This window comes from Chiloscyllium punctatum, chromosome 36, assembly GCF_047496795.1.
Source record: "Chiloscyllium punctatum isolate Juve2018m chromosome 36, sChiPun1.3, whole genome shotgun sequence".
NCBI lineage: Eukaryota > Metazoa > Chordata > Chondrichthyes > Orectolobiformes > Hemiscylliidae > Chiloscyllium > Chiloscyllium punctatum.
In genome coordinates, this window is record NC_092774.1 from 34,484,160 (window position 1) to 34,500,209 (window position 16,050).

The 16,050-nt window shown below is 46.7% G+C and overlaps 5 non-coding genes across 5 annotated transcripts; all 5 read right to left on the minus strand.

The window, feature by feature from the left end:
• Positions 1-725: 725 nt before the first annotated feature.
• Positions 726-799, minus strand: trnan-guu (transfer RNA asparagine (anticodon GUU)). Its single transcript has one exon. It is a non-coding gene; the product is annotated as a tRNA-Asn (tRNA).
• A 3,285-nt stretch (positions 800-4,084) lies between these two features.
• Positions 4,085-4,158, minus strand: trnan-guu (transfer RNA asparagine (anticodon GUU)). The gene has a single exon. It is a non-coding gene; the product is annotated as a tRNA-Asn (tRNA).
• Positions 4,159-7,444: 3,286 nt separating this feature from the next.
• trnan-guu (transfer RNA asparagine (anticodon GUU)) lies at positions 7,445-7,518 on the minus strand. Its single transcript has one exon. It is a non-coding gene; the product is annotated as a tRNA-Asn (tRNA).
• Positions 7,519-10,804: 3,286 nt separating this feature from the next.
• trnan-guu (transfer RNA asparagine (anticodon GUU)) lies at positions 10,805-10,878 on the minus strand. The gene has a single exon. It is a non-coding gene; the product is annotated as a tRNA-Asn (tRNA).
• Positions 10,879-14,163: 3,285 nt separating this feature from the next.
• trnan-guu (transfer RNA asparagine (anticodon GUU)) lies at positions 14,164-14,237 on the minus strand. The gene has a single exon. It is a non-coding gene; the product is annotated as a tRNA-Asn (tRNA).
• Between the last annotated feature and the right edge of the window lie 1,813 nt (positions 14,238-16,050).

Below are 16,050 nucleotides of genomic sequence, written 5' to 3' on the forward strand. Positions count from 1 at the left end.
CCAAACACTTTGCTCATAGCCTCAAAAGAAGCTCTGCGGGTATCTGCTTGTTCCACCCGAACAGGCAGTGGGTTGCAGATTCCCACCAGTCCCAATTTGAGTGAAATATTTTTCCCCCTCCACTGATTTGAATCTTAAAGAAGAAGCCGGGGAGCAAGCTCCCTTTCTTTTCGACGACATTTCTCATTTTGTACTCGGCAGGGTTCACACCTGCGAGGGGAAACCGCAATGGATTTCATGTACATCGCATTAACCACTCGGCCCACGAATACAGAACCACACTGACAGCTTGACTTCCCAGGCCTGTCTGCCTATGGAGCTGAGAAAGAGTGAATCATCGCAGAGTTTGTTTGAATCCAATCACTTCACAGTGATTCGAAAGGGTTAAATATCGGCACATGGTGTTTGCAGATATTTCGGTGTTTCACCCCAAAAGATGAAATGAACTTTCAGTTAGAAATTGCAGGAGGAACTCAGCAGGTCAGGCAACATCTGTGGAAAGAGAATCAGAGGCAACATTTCAAAATTGTGTTTTCACCGACAGGTACTGTCAAACCTGCCTAGTTTCTCTTTTGGTCTCGTCTTCTCAGCAAACGCAGTCCCGTCCGTTAGACATCAATTCAATTCAGAAACCCCTTTGTGGAGAAGATTTCCGTTGGGGGAAAATTTTCCTGACGCCATTAAAAGCGCACAGCTTCGAAGCCAAAGAAGGGCAGCGAACACACCGCCCCTGGGTGGGCTCGAACCACCAACCTTTCGGTTAACAGCCGAACGCGCTGACCAATTGCGCCACAGAGACAGGCGCTGACTTGGGCTGCACATCGCCTGGTGATTTTATAATTCAGCCTCCCCGCCGAGAATTACAGTTGTCGTCTATCAGTTTTACTTTTCCATAATCAAGCCTGGGAGATCTCTTGTGGAGATACCGGGGACAGTCTGCAGACACATCCATGTCACGAGGAACTAGCTTTCTTACTCCGGGGCCGTCGCCCTTCCAGCCTTTCAGTGTTTTGCCTGTTTCCGAGTTCTCTCGTTGGCTCGCAGGGGAGAAGGGGTTTGAATTCATGATGTGCAGGAACGACAATTCTTTCATTGTCTCAGATCAGTTCATGTGCCAAGAACATCAGAGTCAACCTCCCGGCCTCGTCAACAAGGGGACGGTGTCTGGACTGTCTCTGCTCAATCGGACCGGTCATCTTTCATTCTCCTCGAAATCCGCTTCGCAAAGTGTTTCTAAAGGTTCACAAAGCTGGAGACTGGGATTTCTGTGTTGCTTCATGAACATTTGAACATTTTTCCATTTCCTAACTGACAATATTTTGCCAAAATCTCTTCCAATTGTACGCCTTGCCTCATGTCCAGGGATGAGGAATTTCCATTTTGGGGAGACATTCCCAAGGTGGAGAATGTTCGCTTTGGAGCAAAGAAGGAAAACTGAAGATTTCCTGGGGCTGTTGGTCACGATGGAGGAAGAAGCGGTGGGAATGGGCAGTTTAATGATCAGAAGAACCAATTGCCACTGACCAGAGTCAGTTACCAGAGGACAGGGATTGAAGTTCTTGAATGAAAAGCAGCACTTGTGCCTAATAAACACAGAGAATACTGCAGAAAGCCAACGGGTCGAGCAGCATCTGTGGAAAGGGAAACAGAGCTGACGTTGTGAGTCTGGTACGTTGTTTGTTCAGAACCCGAGTTTCCTGCATGGCAATCAATTCCCAGACATGAGAAAACGGGTCTTTATTGAGACGGGTTTTGTGAAGTTTGAGCGATAATGCAACCAACAGGAAGTCATTTAAAATCGCCAGCGAAGAAATCATAGCCAGCAGGTTACCACCCTGGGCGGGGAGCCCCAAAGGATCTCTACGCCAACACCTTAAGTGTTCGGCCACAACTACACGCCCAAAGTTGTGGTCTAAACTTTCTCATGGAATAGTTCTAACAGGAAAGGTGAGTATTGGGATTGTCCTGTCCGCGCCATAGCCCCAACGGTTCCTGTTGCCCTGGATTTGATCAGGACAGAGGAGGCTGATGGGAGATCGAATTGAACTACACACATTGATGAGAGATAGAGCGGCTGGGAAGGATCCATTCCCATGCGTAGAGAGATTAATAATCAGGGCCGAAAATAAGGAGCCACTTCAAGAAATTTGGGGTTCATTCAGCAAAGCTAATGTATGACTGTTCACAGAAAATTGTGATGAAAGTCTCTCGAGTTATTTTGATGAGAAGTGTTGATGATGCTAATACAATCGATAGGATGAACGTAGATTGGTCAATGTATTTGGTGACAGTTCTGTTCTAGCCCTGTGAGCGAAACCTGGATCTGAAGGAGTAGAAGGGACATTAACAACATCGATCTGAAATTGGACACGTGACAAGGAACAGAGCCATCATGAACAGTTGGCTTTTGAACTGGAGAAGGTTTCTCGTGAAATTCGCTTGAGGCTTGAGGTATGCAAGGTCAAGATAATTTAGGTAAAACACGGAAACGCTATCCTCATTAGCAGACAGTGAAAGGATTACAAGACACAAATTAAACATTTTCGACAAGTGATACAGGGGACTGGGAAGATAAGTATTATAAACTGTGAACAGCAAAGTTCTGGAGCACAACACATACATTCAAAGACCGAAAACATCCAGGTCCTGATTAATCAGATTGCATTGTAGTGCATGTTTGCAAAACATCCACTTGCAATGTCCTACAAAAGAGTGACAAAACCCATCCCTGTCAGCCCAGGATAGAAAATCCGAAGGGATGAACGTTTGCTGATTTTCTGAAGATTCACAGAGCTTGGACTGGGTTTTGGTGATTGTTTCTTTTCCACTCCCAGGAGCCGCAGTGTTTGAGGCGTTGAGTTGGGGAGAATAAAATGTGCCCGTGAGCAGCATGTGGGGCTATTTCAGCTTCCCCTCATATGACTGCGCTGTGAGTTGACTCAGATGTTCTCAGGGACATTTACTGACGCGAGACAGTGAAAGGATTCTCATTCCCGCAGATCGGGAATTCAAACCGTATGCCGGCTACAGGACAATGAGAAAGATTAATTGGGGTGTGTGAAGAAGCTGTGAGCTGCATTTCAAACAGGGAGGTGGAGTCAGATGCATCATCCATTGGCCCCGGCCCTGTGCGTATCTCACGCCACCATGCTGCAGAGTTCTGACGTTAGCACGGACATGCGCAGCAATGGGTTCATTCACAAGGCGAACAACCAAAGATAATCACCGTCACTGATTCCCTTCCACAGGCCCAACTTGGTGAAGCAGTATCTTTCACTGGCAAAAGAAACACCCTTGTCCTCAGGTGCCTGCTTCATTTCGATCACGATTTCAAGCCCCTCACTCTTCTAGTCTCATTTCCAAACACTTTGCTCATAGCCTCAAAAGAAGCTCTGCGGGTATCTGCTTGTTCCACCCGAACAGGCAGTGGGTTGCAGATTCCCACCAGTCCCAATTTGAGTGAAATATTTTTCCCCCTCCACTGATTTGAATCTTAAAGAAGAAGCCGGGGAGCAAGCTCCCTTTCTTTTCGACGACATTTCTCATTTTGTACTCGGCAGGGTTCACACCTGCGAGGGGAAACCGCAATGGATTTCATGTACATCGCATTAACCACTCGGCCCACGAATACAGAACCACACTGACAGCTTGACTTCCCAGGCCTGTCTGCCTATGGAGCTGAGAAAGAGTGAATCATCGCAGAGTTTGTTTGAATCCAATCACTTCACAGTGATTCGAAAGGGTTAAATATCGGCACATGGTGTTTGCAGATATTTCGGTGTTTCACCCCAAAAGATGAAATGAACTTTCAGTTAGAAATTGCAGGAGGAACTCAGCAGGTCAGGCAACATCTGTGGAAAGAGAATCAGAGGCAACATTTCAAAATTGTGTTTTCACCGACAGGTACTGTCAAACCTGCCTAGTTTCTCTTTTGGTCTCGTCTTCTCAGCAAACGCAGTCCCTTCCGTTAGACATCAATTCAATTCAGAAACCCCTTTGTGGAGAAGATTTCCGTTGGGGGAAAATTTTCCTGACGCCATTAAAAGCGCACAGCTTCGAAGCCAAAGAAGGGCAGCGAACACACCGCCCCTGGGTGGGCTCGAACCACCAACCTTTCGGTTAACAGCCGAACGCGCTGACCAATTGCGCCACAGAGACAGGCGCTGACTTGGGCTGCACCATCGCCTGGTGATTTTATACTTCAGCCTCCCCGCCGAGAATTACAATTGTCGTCTATCAGTTTTACTTTTCCATAATCAAGCCTGGGAGATCTCTTGTGGAGATACCGGGGACAGTCTGCAGACACATCCATGTCACGAGGAACTAGCTTTCTTACTCCGGGGCCGTCGCCCTTCCAGCCTTTCAGTGTTTTGCCTGTTCCCGAGTTCTCTCGTTGGCTCGCAGGGGAGAAGGGGTTTGAATTCATGATGTGCAGGAACGACAATTCTTTCATTGTCTCAGATCAGTTCATGTGCCAAGAACATCAGAGTCAACCTCCCGGCCTCGTCAACAAGGGGACGGTGTCTGGACTGTCTCTGCTCAATCGGACCGGTCATCTTTCATTCTCCTCGAAATCCGCTTCGCAAAGTGTTTCTAAAGGTTCACAAAGCTGGAGACTGGGATTTCTGTGTTGCTTCATGAACATTTGAACATTTTTCCATTTCCTAACTGACAATATTTTGCCAAAATCTCTTCCAATTGTACGCCTTGCCTCATGTCCAGGGATGAGGAATTTCCATTTTGGGGAGACATTCCCAAGGTGGAGAATGTTCGCTTTGGAGCAAAGAAGGAAAACTGGAGATTTCCTGGGGCTGTTGGTCACGATGGAGGAAGAAGCGGTGGGAATGGGCAGTTTAATGATCAGAAGAACCAATTGCCACTGACCAGAGTCAGTTACCAGAGGACAGGGATTGAAGTTCTTGAATGAAAAGCAGCACTTGTGCCTAATAAACACAGAGAATACTGCAGAAAGCCAACGGGTCGAGCAGCATCTGTGGAAAGGGAAACAGAGCTGACGTTGTGAGTCTGGTACGTTGTTTGTTCAGAACCCGAGTTTCCTGCATGGCAATCAATTCCCAGACATGAGAAAACGGGTCTTTATTGAGACGGGTTTTGTGAAGTTTGAGCGATAATGCAACCAACAGGAAGTCATTTAAAATCGCCAGCGAAGAAATCATAGCCAGCAGGTTACCACCCTGGGCGGGGAGCCCCAAAGGATCTCTACGCCAACACCTTAAGTGTTCGGCCACAACTACACGCCCAAAGTTGTGGTCTAAACTTTCTCATGGAATAGTTCTAACAGGAAAGGTGAGTATTGGGATTGTCCTGTCCGCGCCATAGCCCCAACGGTTCCTGTTGCCCTGGATTTGATCAGGACAGAGGAGGCTGATGGGAGATCGAATTGAACTACACACATTGATGAGAGATAGAGCGGCTGGGAAGGATCCATTCCCATGCGTAGAGAGATTAATAATCAGGGCCGAAAATAAGGAGCCACTTCAAGAAATTTGGGGTTCATTCAGCAAAGCTAATGTATGACTGTTCACAGAAAATTGTGATGAAAGTCTCTCGAGTTATTTTGATGAGAAGTGTTGATGATGCTAATACAATCGATAGGATGAACGTAGATTGGTAAATGTATTTGGTGACAGTTCTGTTCTAGCCCTGTGAGCGAAACCTGGATCTGAAGGAGTAGAAGGGACATTAACAACATCGATCTGAAATTGGACACGTGACAAGGAACAGAGCCATCATGAACAGTTGGCTTTTGAACTGGAGAAGGTTTCTCGTGAAATTCGCTTGAGGCTTGAGGTATGCAAGGTCAAGATAATTTAGGTAAAACACGGAAACGCTATCCTCATTAGCAGACAGTGAAAGGATTACAAGACACAAATTAAACATTTTCGACAAGTGATACAGGGGACTGGGAAGATAAGTATTATAAACTGTGAACAGCAAAGTTCTGGAGCACAACACATACATTCAAAGACCGAAAACATCCAGGTCCTGATTAATCAGATTGCATTGTAGTGCATGTTTGCAAAACATCCACTTGCAATGTCCTACAAAAGAGTGACAAAACCCATCCCTGTCAGCCCAGGATAGAAAATCCGAAGGGATGAACGTTTGCTGATTTTCTGAAGATTCACAGAGCTTGGACTGGGTTTTGGTGATTGTTTCTTTTCCACTCCCAGGAGCCGCAGTGTTTGAGGCGTTGAGTTGGGGAGAATAAAATGTGCCCGTGAGCAGCATGTGGGGCTATTTCAGCTTCCCCTCATATGACTGCGCTGTGAGTTGACTCAGATGTTCTCAGGGACATTTACTGACGCGAGACAGTGAAAGGATTCTCATTCCCGCAGATCGGGAATTCAAACCGTATGCCGGCTACAGGACAATGAGAAAGATTAATTGGGGTGTGTGAAGAAGCTGTGAGCTGCATTTCAAACAGGGAGGTGGAGTCAGATGCATCATCCATTGGCCCCGGCCCTGTGCGTATCTCACGCCACCATGCTGCAGAGTTCTGACGTTAGCACGGACATGCGCAGCAATGGGTTCATTCACAAGGCGAACAACCAAAGATAATCACCGTCACTGATTCCCTTCCACAGGCCCAACTTGGTGAAGCAGTATCTTTCACTGGCAAAGGAAACACCCTTGTCCTCAGGTGCCTGCTTCATTTCGATCACGATTTCAAGCACCTCACTCTTCTAGTCTCATTTCCAAACACTTTGCTCATAGCCTCAAAAGAAGCTCTGCGGGTATCTGCTTGTTCCACCCGAACAGGCAGTGGGTTGCAGATTCCCACCAGTCCCAATTTGAGTGAAATATTTTTCCCCCTCCACTGATTTGAATCTTAAAGAAGAAGCCGGGGAGCAAGCTCCCTTTCTTTTCGACGACATTTCTCATTTTGTACTCGGCAGGGTTCACACCTGCGAGGGGAAACCGCAATGGATTTCATGTACATCGCATTAACCACTCGGCCCACGAATACAGAACCACACTGACAGCTTGACTTCCCAGGCCTGTCTGCCTATGGAGCTGAGAAAGAGTGAATCATCGCAGAGTTTGTTTGAATCCAATCACTTCACAGTGATTCGAAAGGGTTAAATATCGGCACATGGTGTTTGCAGATATTTCGGTGTTTCACCCCAAAAGATGAAATGAACTTTCAGTTAGAAATTGCAGGAGGAACTCAGCAGGTCAGGCAACATCTGTGGAAAGAGAATCAGAGGCAACATTTCAAAATTGTGTTTTCACCGACAGGTACTGTCAAACCTGCCTAGTTTCTCTTTTGGTCTCGTCTTCTCAGCAAACGCAGTCCCTTCCGTTAGACATCAATTCAATTCAGAAACCCCTTTGTGGAGAAGATTTCCGTTGGGGGAAAATTTTCCTGACGCCATTAAAAGCGCACAGCTTCGAAGCCAAAGAAGGGCAGCGAACACACCGCCCCTGGGTGGGCTCGAACCACCAACCTTTCGGTTAACAGCCGAACGCGCTGACCAATTGCGCCACAGAGACAGGCGCTGACTTGGGCTGCACCATCGCCTGGTGATTTTATACTTCAGCCTCCCCGCCGAGAATTACAATTGTCGTCTATCAGTTTTACTTTTCCATAATCAAGCCTGGGAGATCTCTTGTGGAGATACCGGGGACAGTCTGCAGACACATCCATGTCACGAGGAACTAGCTTTCTTACTCCGGGGCCGTCGCCCTTCCAGCCTTTCAGTGTTTTGCCTGTTCCCGAGTTCTCTCGTTGGCTCGCAGGGGAGAAGGGGTTTGAATTCATGATGTGCAGGAACGACAATTCTTTCATTGTCTCAGATCAGTTCATGTGCCAAGAACATCAGAGTCAACCTCCCGGCCTCGTCAACAAGGGGACGGTGTCTGGACTGTCTCTGCTCAATCGGACCGGTCATCTTTCATTCTCCTCGAAATCCGCTTCGCAAAGTGTTTCTAAAGGTTCACAAAGCTGGAGACTGGGATTTCTGTGTTGCTTCATGAACATTTGAACATTTTTCCATTTCCTAACTGACAATATTTTGCCAAAATCTCTTCCAATTGTACGCCTTGCCTCATGTCCAGGGATGAGGAATTTCCATTTTGGGGAGACATTCCCAAGGTGGAGAATGTTCGCTTTGGAGCAAAGAAGGAAAACTGGAGATTTCCTGGGGCTGTTGGTCACGATGGAGGAAGAAGCGGTGGGAATGGGCAGTTTAATGATCAGAAGAACCAATTGCCACTGACCAGAGTCAGTTACCAGAGGACAGGGATTGAAGTTCTTGAATGAAAAGCAGCACTTGTGCCTAATAAACACAGAGAATACTGCAGAAAGCCAACGGGTCGAGCAGCATCTGTGGAAAGGGAAACAGAGCTGACGTTGTGAGTCTGGTACGTTGTTTGTTCAGAACCCGAGTTTCCTGCATGGCAATCAATTCCCAGACATGAGAAAACGGGTCTTTATTGAGACGGGTTTTGTGAAGTTTGAGCGATAATGCAACCAACAGGAAGTCATTTAAAATCGCCAGCGAAGAAATCATAGCCAGCAGGTTACCACCCTGGGCGGGGAGCCCCAAAGGATCTCTACGCCAACACCTTAAGTGTTCGGCCACAACTACACGCCCAAAGTTGTGGTCTAAACTTTCTCATGGAATAGTTCTAACAGGAAAGGTGAGTATTGGGATTGTCCTGTCCGCGCCATAGCCCCAACGGTTCCTGTTGCCCTGGATTTGATCAGGACAGAGGAGGCTGATGGGAGATCGAATTGAACTACACACATTGATGAGAGATAGAGCGGCTGGGAAGGATCCATTCCCATGCGTAGAGAGATTAATAATCAGGGCCGAAAATAAGGAGCCACTTCAAGAAATTTGGGGTTCATTCAGCAAAGCTAATGTATGACTGTTCACAGAAAATTGTGATGAAAGTCTCTCGAGTTATTTTGATGAGAAGTGTTGATGATGCTAATACAATCGATAGGATGAACGTAGATTGGTCAATGTATTTGGTGACAGTTCTGTTCTAGCCCTGTGAGCGAAACCTGGATCTGAAGGAGTAGAAGGGACATTAACAACATCGATCTGAAATTGGACACGTGACAAGGAACAGAGCCATCATGAACAGTTGGCTTTTGAACTGGAGAAGGTTTCTCGTGAAATTCGCTTGAGGCTTGAGGTATGCAAGGTCAAGATAATTTAGGTAAAACACGGAAACGCTATCCTCATTAGCAGACAGTGAAAGGATTACAAGACACAAATTAAACATTTTCGACAAGTGATACAGGGGACTGGGAAGATAAGTATTATAAACTGTGAACAGCAAAGTTCTGGAGCACAACACATACATTCAAAGACCGAAAACATCCAGGTCCTGATTAATCAGATTGCATTGTAGTGCATGTTTGCAAAACATCCACTTGCAATGTCCTACAAAAGAGTGACAAAACCCATCCCTGTCAGCCCAGGATAGAAAATCCGAAGGGATGAACGTTTGCTGATTTTCTGAAGATTCACAGAGCTTGGACTGGGTTTTGGTGATTGTTTCTTTTCCACTCCCAGGAGCCGCAGTGTTTGAGGCGTTGAGTTGGGGAGAATAAAATGTGCCCGTGAGCAGCATGTGGGGCTATTTCAGCTTCCCCTCATATGACTGCGCTGTGAGTTGACTCAGATGTTCTCAGGGACATTTACTGACGCGAGACAGTGAAAGGATTCTCATTCCCGCAGATCGGGAATTCAAACCGTATGCCGGCTACAGGACAATGAGAAAGATTAATTGGGGTGTGTGAAGAAGCTGTGAGCTGCATTTCAAACAGGGAGGTGGAGTCAGATGCATCATCCATTGGCCCCGGCCCTGTGCGTATCTCACGCCACCATGCTGCAGAGTTCTGACGTTAGCACGGACATGCGCAGCAATGGGTTCATTCACAAGGCGAACAACCAAAGATAATCACCGTCACTGATTCCCTTCCACAGGCCCAACTTGGTGAAGCAGTATCTTTCACTGGCAAAGGAAACACCCTTGTCCTCAGGTGCCTGCTTCATTTCGATCACGATTTCAAGCACCTCACTCTTCTAGTCTCATTTCCAAACACTTTGCTCATAGCCTCAAAAGAAGCTCTGCGGGTATCTGCTTGTTCCACCCGAACAGGCAGTGGGTTGCAGATTCCCACCAGTCCCAATTTGAGTGAAATATTTTTCCCCCTCCACTGATTTGAATCTTAAAGAAGAAGCCGGGGAGCAAGCTCCCTTTCTTTTCGACGACATTTCTCATTTTGTACTCGGCAGGGTTCACACCTGCGAGGGGAAACCGCAATGGATTTCATGTACATCGCATTAACCACTCGGCCCACGAATACAGAACCACACTGACAGCTTGACTTCCCAGGCCTGTCTGCCTATGGAGCTGAGAAAGAGTGAATCATCGCAGAGTTTGTTTGAATCCAATCACTTCACAGTGATTCGAAAGGGTTAAATATCGGCACATGGTGTTTGCAGATATTTCGGTGTTTCACCCCAAAAGATGAAATGAACTTTCAGTTAGAAATTGCAGGAGGAACTCAGCAGGTCAGGCAACATCTGTGGAAAGAGAATCAGAGGCAACATTTCAAAATTGTGTTTTCACCGACAGGTACTGTCAAACCTGCCTAGTTTCTCTTTTGGTCTCGTCTTCTCAGCAAACGCAGTCCCTTCCGTTAGACATCAATTCAATTCAGAAACCCCTTTGTGGAGAAGATTTCCGTTGGGGGAAAATTTTCCTGACGCCATTAAAAGCGCACAGCTTCGAAGCCAAAGAAGGGCAGCGAACACACCGCCCCTGGGTGGGCTCGAACCACCAACCTTTCGGTTAACAGCCGAACGCGCTGACCAATTGCGCCACAGAGACAGGCGCTGACTTGGGCTGCACATCGCCTGGTGATTTTATAATTGAGCCTCCCCGCCGAGAATTACAGTTGTCGTCTATCAGTTTTACTTTTCCATAATCAAGCCTGGGAGATCTCTTGTGGAGATACCGGGGACAGTCTGCAGACACATCCATGTCACGAGGAACTAGCTTTCTTACTCCGGGGCCGTCGCCCTTCCAGCCTTTCAGTGTTTTGCCTGTTCCCGAGTTCTCTCGTTGGCTCGCAGGGGAGAAGGGGTTTGAATTCATGATGTGCAGGAACGACAATTCTTTCATTGTCTCAGATCAGTTCATGTGCCAAGAACATCAGAGTCAACCTCCCGGCCTCGTCAACAAGGGGACGGTGTCTGGACTGTCTCTGCTCAATCGGACCGGTCATCTTTCATTCTCCTCGAAATCCGCTTCGCAAAGTGTTTCTAAAGGTTCACAAAGCTGGAGACTGGGATTTCTGTGTTGCTTCATGAACATTTGAACAGTTTTCCATTTCCTAACTGACAATATTTTGCCAAAATCTCTTCCAATTGTACGCCTTGCCTCATGTCCAGGGATGAGGAATTTCCATTTTGGGGAGACATTCCCAAGGTGGAGAATGTTCGCTTTGGAGCAAAGAAGGAAAACTGGAGATTTCCTGGGGCTGTTGGTCACGATGGAGGAAGAAGCGGTGGGAATGGGCAGTTTAATGATCAGAAGAACCAATTGCCACTGACCAGAGTCAGTTACCAGAGGACAGGGATTGAAGTTCTTGAATGAAAAGCAGCACTTGTGCCTAATAAACACAGAGAATACTGCAGAAAGCCAACGGGTCGAGCAGCATCTGTGGAAAGGGAAACAGAGCTGACGTTGTGAGTCTGGTACGTTGTTTGTTCAGAACCCGAGTTTCCTGCATGGCAATCAATTCCCAGACATGAGAAAACGGGTCTTTATTGAGACGGGTTTTGTGAAGTTTGAGCGATAATGCAACCAACAGGAAGTCATTTAAAATCGCCAGCGAAGAAATCATAGCCAGCAGGTTACCACCCTGGGCGGGGAGCCCCAAAGGATCTCTACGCCAACACCTTAAGTGTTCGGCCACAACTACACGCCCAAAGTTGTGGTCTAAACTTTCTCATGGAATAGTTCTAACAGGAAAGGTGAGTATTGGGATTGTCCTGTCCGCGCCATAGCCCCAACGGTTCCTGTTGCCCTGGATTTGATCAGGACAGAGGAGGCTGATGGGAGATCGAATTGAACTACACACATTGATGAGAGATAGAGCGGCTGGGAAGGATCCATTCCCATGCGTAGAGAGATTAATAATCAGGGCCGAAAATAAGGAGCCACTTCAAGAAATTTGGGGTTCATTCAGCAAAGCTAATGTATGACTGTTCACAGAAAATTGTGATGAAAGTCTCTCGAGTTATTTTGATGAGAAGTGTTGATGATGCTAATACAATCGATAGGATGAACGTAGATTGGTCAATGTATTTGGTGACAGTTCTGTTCTAGCCCTGTGAGCGAAACCTGGATCTGAAGGAGTAGAAGGGACATTAACAACATCGATCTGAAATTGGACACGTGACAAGGAACAGAGCCATCATGAACAGTTGGCTTTTGAACTGGAGAAGGTTTCTCGTGAAATTCGCTTGAGGCTTGAGGTATGCAAGGTCAAGATAATTTAGGTAAAACACGGAAACGCTATCCTCATTAGCAGACAGTGAAAGGATTACAAGACACAAATTAAACATTTTCGACAAGTGATACAGGGGACTGGGAAGATAAGTATTATAAACTGTGAACAGCAAAGTTCTGGAGCACAACACATACATTCAAAGACCGAAAACATCCAGGTCCTGATTAATCAGATTGCATTGTAGTGCATGTTTGCAAAACATCCACTTGCAATGTCCTACAAAAGAGTGACAAAACCCATCCCTGTCAGCCCAGGATAGAAAATCCGAAGGGATGAACGTTTGCTGATTTTCTGAAGATTCACAGAGCTTGGACTGGGTTTTGGTGATTGTTTCTTTTCCACTCCCAGGAGCCGCAGTGTTTGAGGCGTTGAGTTGGGGAGAATAAAATGTGCCCGTGAGCAGCATGTGGGGCTATTTCAGCTTCCCCTCATATGACTGCGCTGTGAGTTGACTCAGATGTTCTCAGGGACATTTACTGACGCGAGACAGTGAAAGGATTCTCATTCCCGCAGATCGGGAATTCAAACCGTATGCCGGCTACAGGACAATGAGAAAGATTAATTGGGGTGTGTGAAGAAGCTGTGAGCTGCATTTCAAACAGGGAGGTGGAGTCAGATGCATCATCCATTGGCCCCGGCCCTGTGCGTATCTCACGCCACCATGCTGCAGAGTTCTGACGTTAGCACGGACATGCGCAGCAATGGGTTCATTCACAAGGCGAACAACCAAAGATAATCACCGTCACTGATTCCCTTCCACAGGCCCAACTTGGTGAAGCAGTATCTTTCACTGGCAAAGGAAACACCCTTGTCCTCAGGTGCCTGCTTCATTTCGATCACGATTTCAAGCACCTCACTCTTCTAGTCTCATTTCCAAACACTTTGCTCATAGCCTCAAAAGAAGCTCTGCGGGTATCTGCTTGTTCCACCCGAACAGGCAGTGGGTTGCAGATTCCCACCAGTCCCAATTTGAGTGAAATATTTTTCCCCCTCCACTGATTTGAATCTTAAAGAAGAAGCCGGGGAGCAAGCTCCCTTTCTTTTCGACGACATTTCTCATTTTGTACTCGGCAGGGTTCACACCTGCGAGGGGAAACCGCAATGGATTTCATGTACATCGCATTAACCACTCGGCCCACGAATACAGAACCACACTGACAGCTTGACTTCCCAGGCCTGTCTGCCTATGGAGCTGAGAAAGACTGAATCATCGCAGAGTTTGTTTGAATCCAATCACTTCACAGTGATTCGAAAGGGTTAAATATCGGCACATGGTGTTTGCAGATATTTCGGTGTTTCACCCCAAAAGATGAAATGAACTTTCAGTTAGAAATTGCAGGAGGAACTCAGCAGGTCAGGCAACATCTGTGGAAAGAGAATCAGAGGCAACATTTCAAAATTGTGTTTTCACCGACAGGTACTGTCAAACCTGCCTAGTTTCTCTTTTGGTCTCGTCTTCTCAGCAAACGCAGTCCCTTCCGTTAGACATCAATTCAATTCAGAAACCCCTTTGTGGAGAAGATTTCCGTTGGGGGAAAATTTTCCTGACGCCATTAAAAGCGCACAGCTTCGAAGCCAAAGAAGGGCAGCGAACACACCGCCCCTGGGTGGGCTCGAACCACCAACCTTTCGGTTAACAGCCGAACGCGCTGACCAATTGCGCCACAGAGACAGGCGCTGACTTGGGCTGCACATCGCCTGGTGATTTTATAATTGAGCCTCCCCGCCGAGAATTACAGTTGTCGTCTATCAGTTTTACTTTTCCATAATCAAGCCTGGGAGATCTCTTGTGGAGATACCGGGGACAGTCTGCAGACACATCCATGTCACGAGGAACTAGCTTTCTTACTCCGGGGCCGTCGCCCTTCCAGCCTTTCAGTGTTTTGCCTGTTTCCGAGTTCTCTCGTTGGCTCGCAGGGGAGAAGGGGTTTGAATTCATGATGTGCAGGAACGACAATTCTTTCATTGTCTCAGATCAGTTCATGTGCCAAGAACATCAGAGTCAACCTCCCGGCCTCGTCAACAAGGGGACGGTGTCTGGACTGTCTCTGCTCAATCGGACCGGTCATCTTTCATTCTCCTCGAAATCCGCTTCGCAAAGTGTTTCTAAAGGTTCACAAAGCTGGAGACTGGGATTTCTGTGTTGCTTCATGAACATTTGAACATTTTTCCATTTCCTAACTGACAATATTTTGCCAAAATCTCTTCCAATTGTACGCCTTGCCTCATGTCCAGGGATGAGGAATTTCCATTTTGGGGAGACATTCCCAAGGTGGAGAATGTTCGCTTTGGAGCAAAGAAGGAAAACTGGAGATTTCCTGGGGCTGTTGGTCACGATGGAGGAAGAAGCGGTGGGAATGGGCAGTTTAATGATCAGAAGAACCAATTGCCACTGACCAGAGTCAGTTACCAGAGGACAGGGATTGAAGTTCTTGAATGAAAAGCAGCACTTGTGCCTAATAAACACAGAGAATACTGCAGAAAGCCAACGGGTCGAGCAGCATCTGTGGAAAGGGAAACAGAGCTGACGTTGTGAGTCTGGTACGTTGTTTGTTCAGAACCCGAGTTTCCTGCATGGCAATCAATTCCCAGACATGAGAAAACGGGTCTTTATTGAGACGGGTTTTGTGAAGTTTGAGCGATAATGCAACCAACAGGAAGTCATTTAAAATCGCCAGCGAAGAAATCATAGCCAGCAGGTTACCACCCTGGGCGGGGAGCCCCAAAGGATCTCTACGCCAACACCTTAAGTGTTCGGCCACAACTACACGCCCAAAGTTGTGGTCTAAACTTTCTCATGGAATAGTTCTAACAGGAAAGGTGAGTATTGGGATTGTCCTGTCCGCGCCATAGCCCCAACGGTTCCTGTTGCCCTGGATTTGATCAGGACAGAGGAGGCTGATGGGAGATCGAATTGAACTACACACATTGATGAGAGATAGAGCGGCTGGGAAGGATCCATTCCCATGCGTAGAGAGATTAATAATCAGGGCCGAAAATAAGGAGCCACTTCAAGAAATTTGGGGTTCATTCAGCAAAGCTAATGTATGACTGTTCACAGAAAATTGTGATGAAAGTCTCTCGAGTTATTTTGATGAGAAGTGTTGATGATGCTAATACAATCGATAGGATGAACGTAGATTGGTAAATGTATTTGGTGACAGTTCTGTTCTAGCCCTGTGAGCGAAACCTGGATCTGAAGGAGTAGAAGGGACATTAACAACATCGATCTGAAATTGGACACGTGACAAGGAACAGAGCCATCATGAACAGTTGGCTTTTGAACTGGAGAAGGTTTCTCGTGAAATTCGCTTGAGGCTTGAGGTATGCAAGGTCAAGATAATTTAGGTAAAACACGGAAACGCTATCCTCATTAGCAGACAGTGAAAGGATTACAAGACACAAATTAAACATTTTCGACAAGTGATACAGGGGACTGGGAAGATAAGTATTATAAACTGTGAACAGCAAAGTTCTGGAGCACA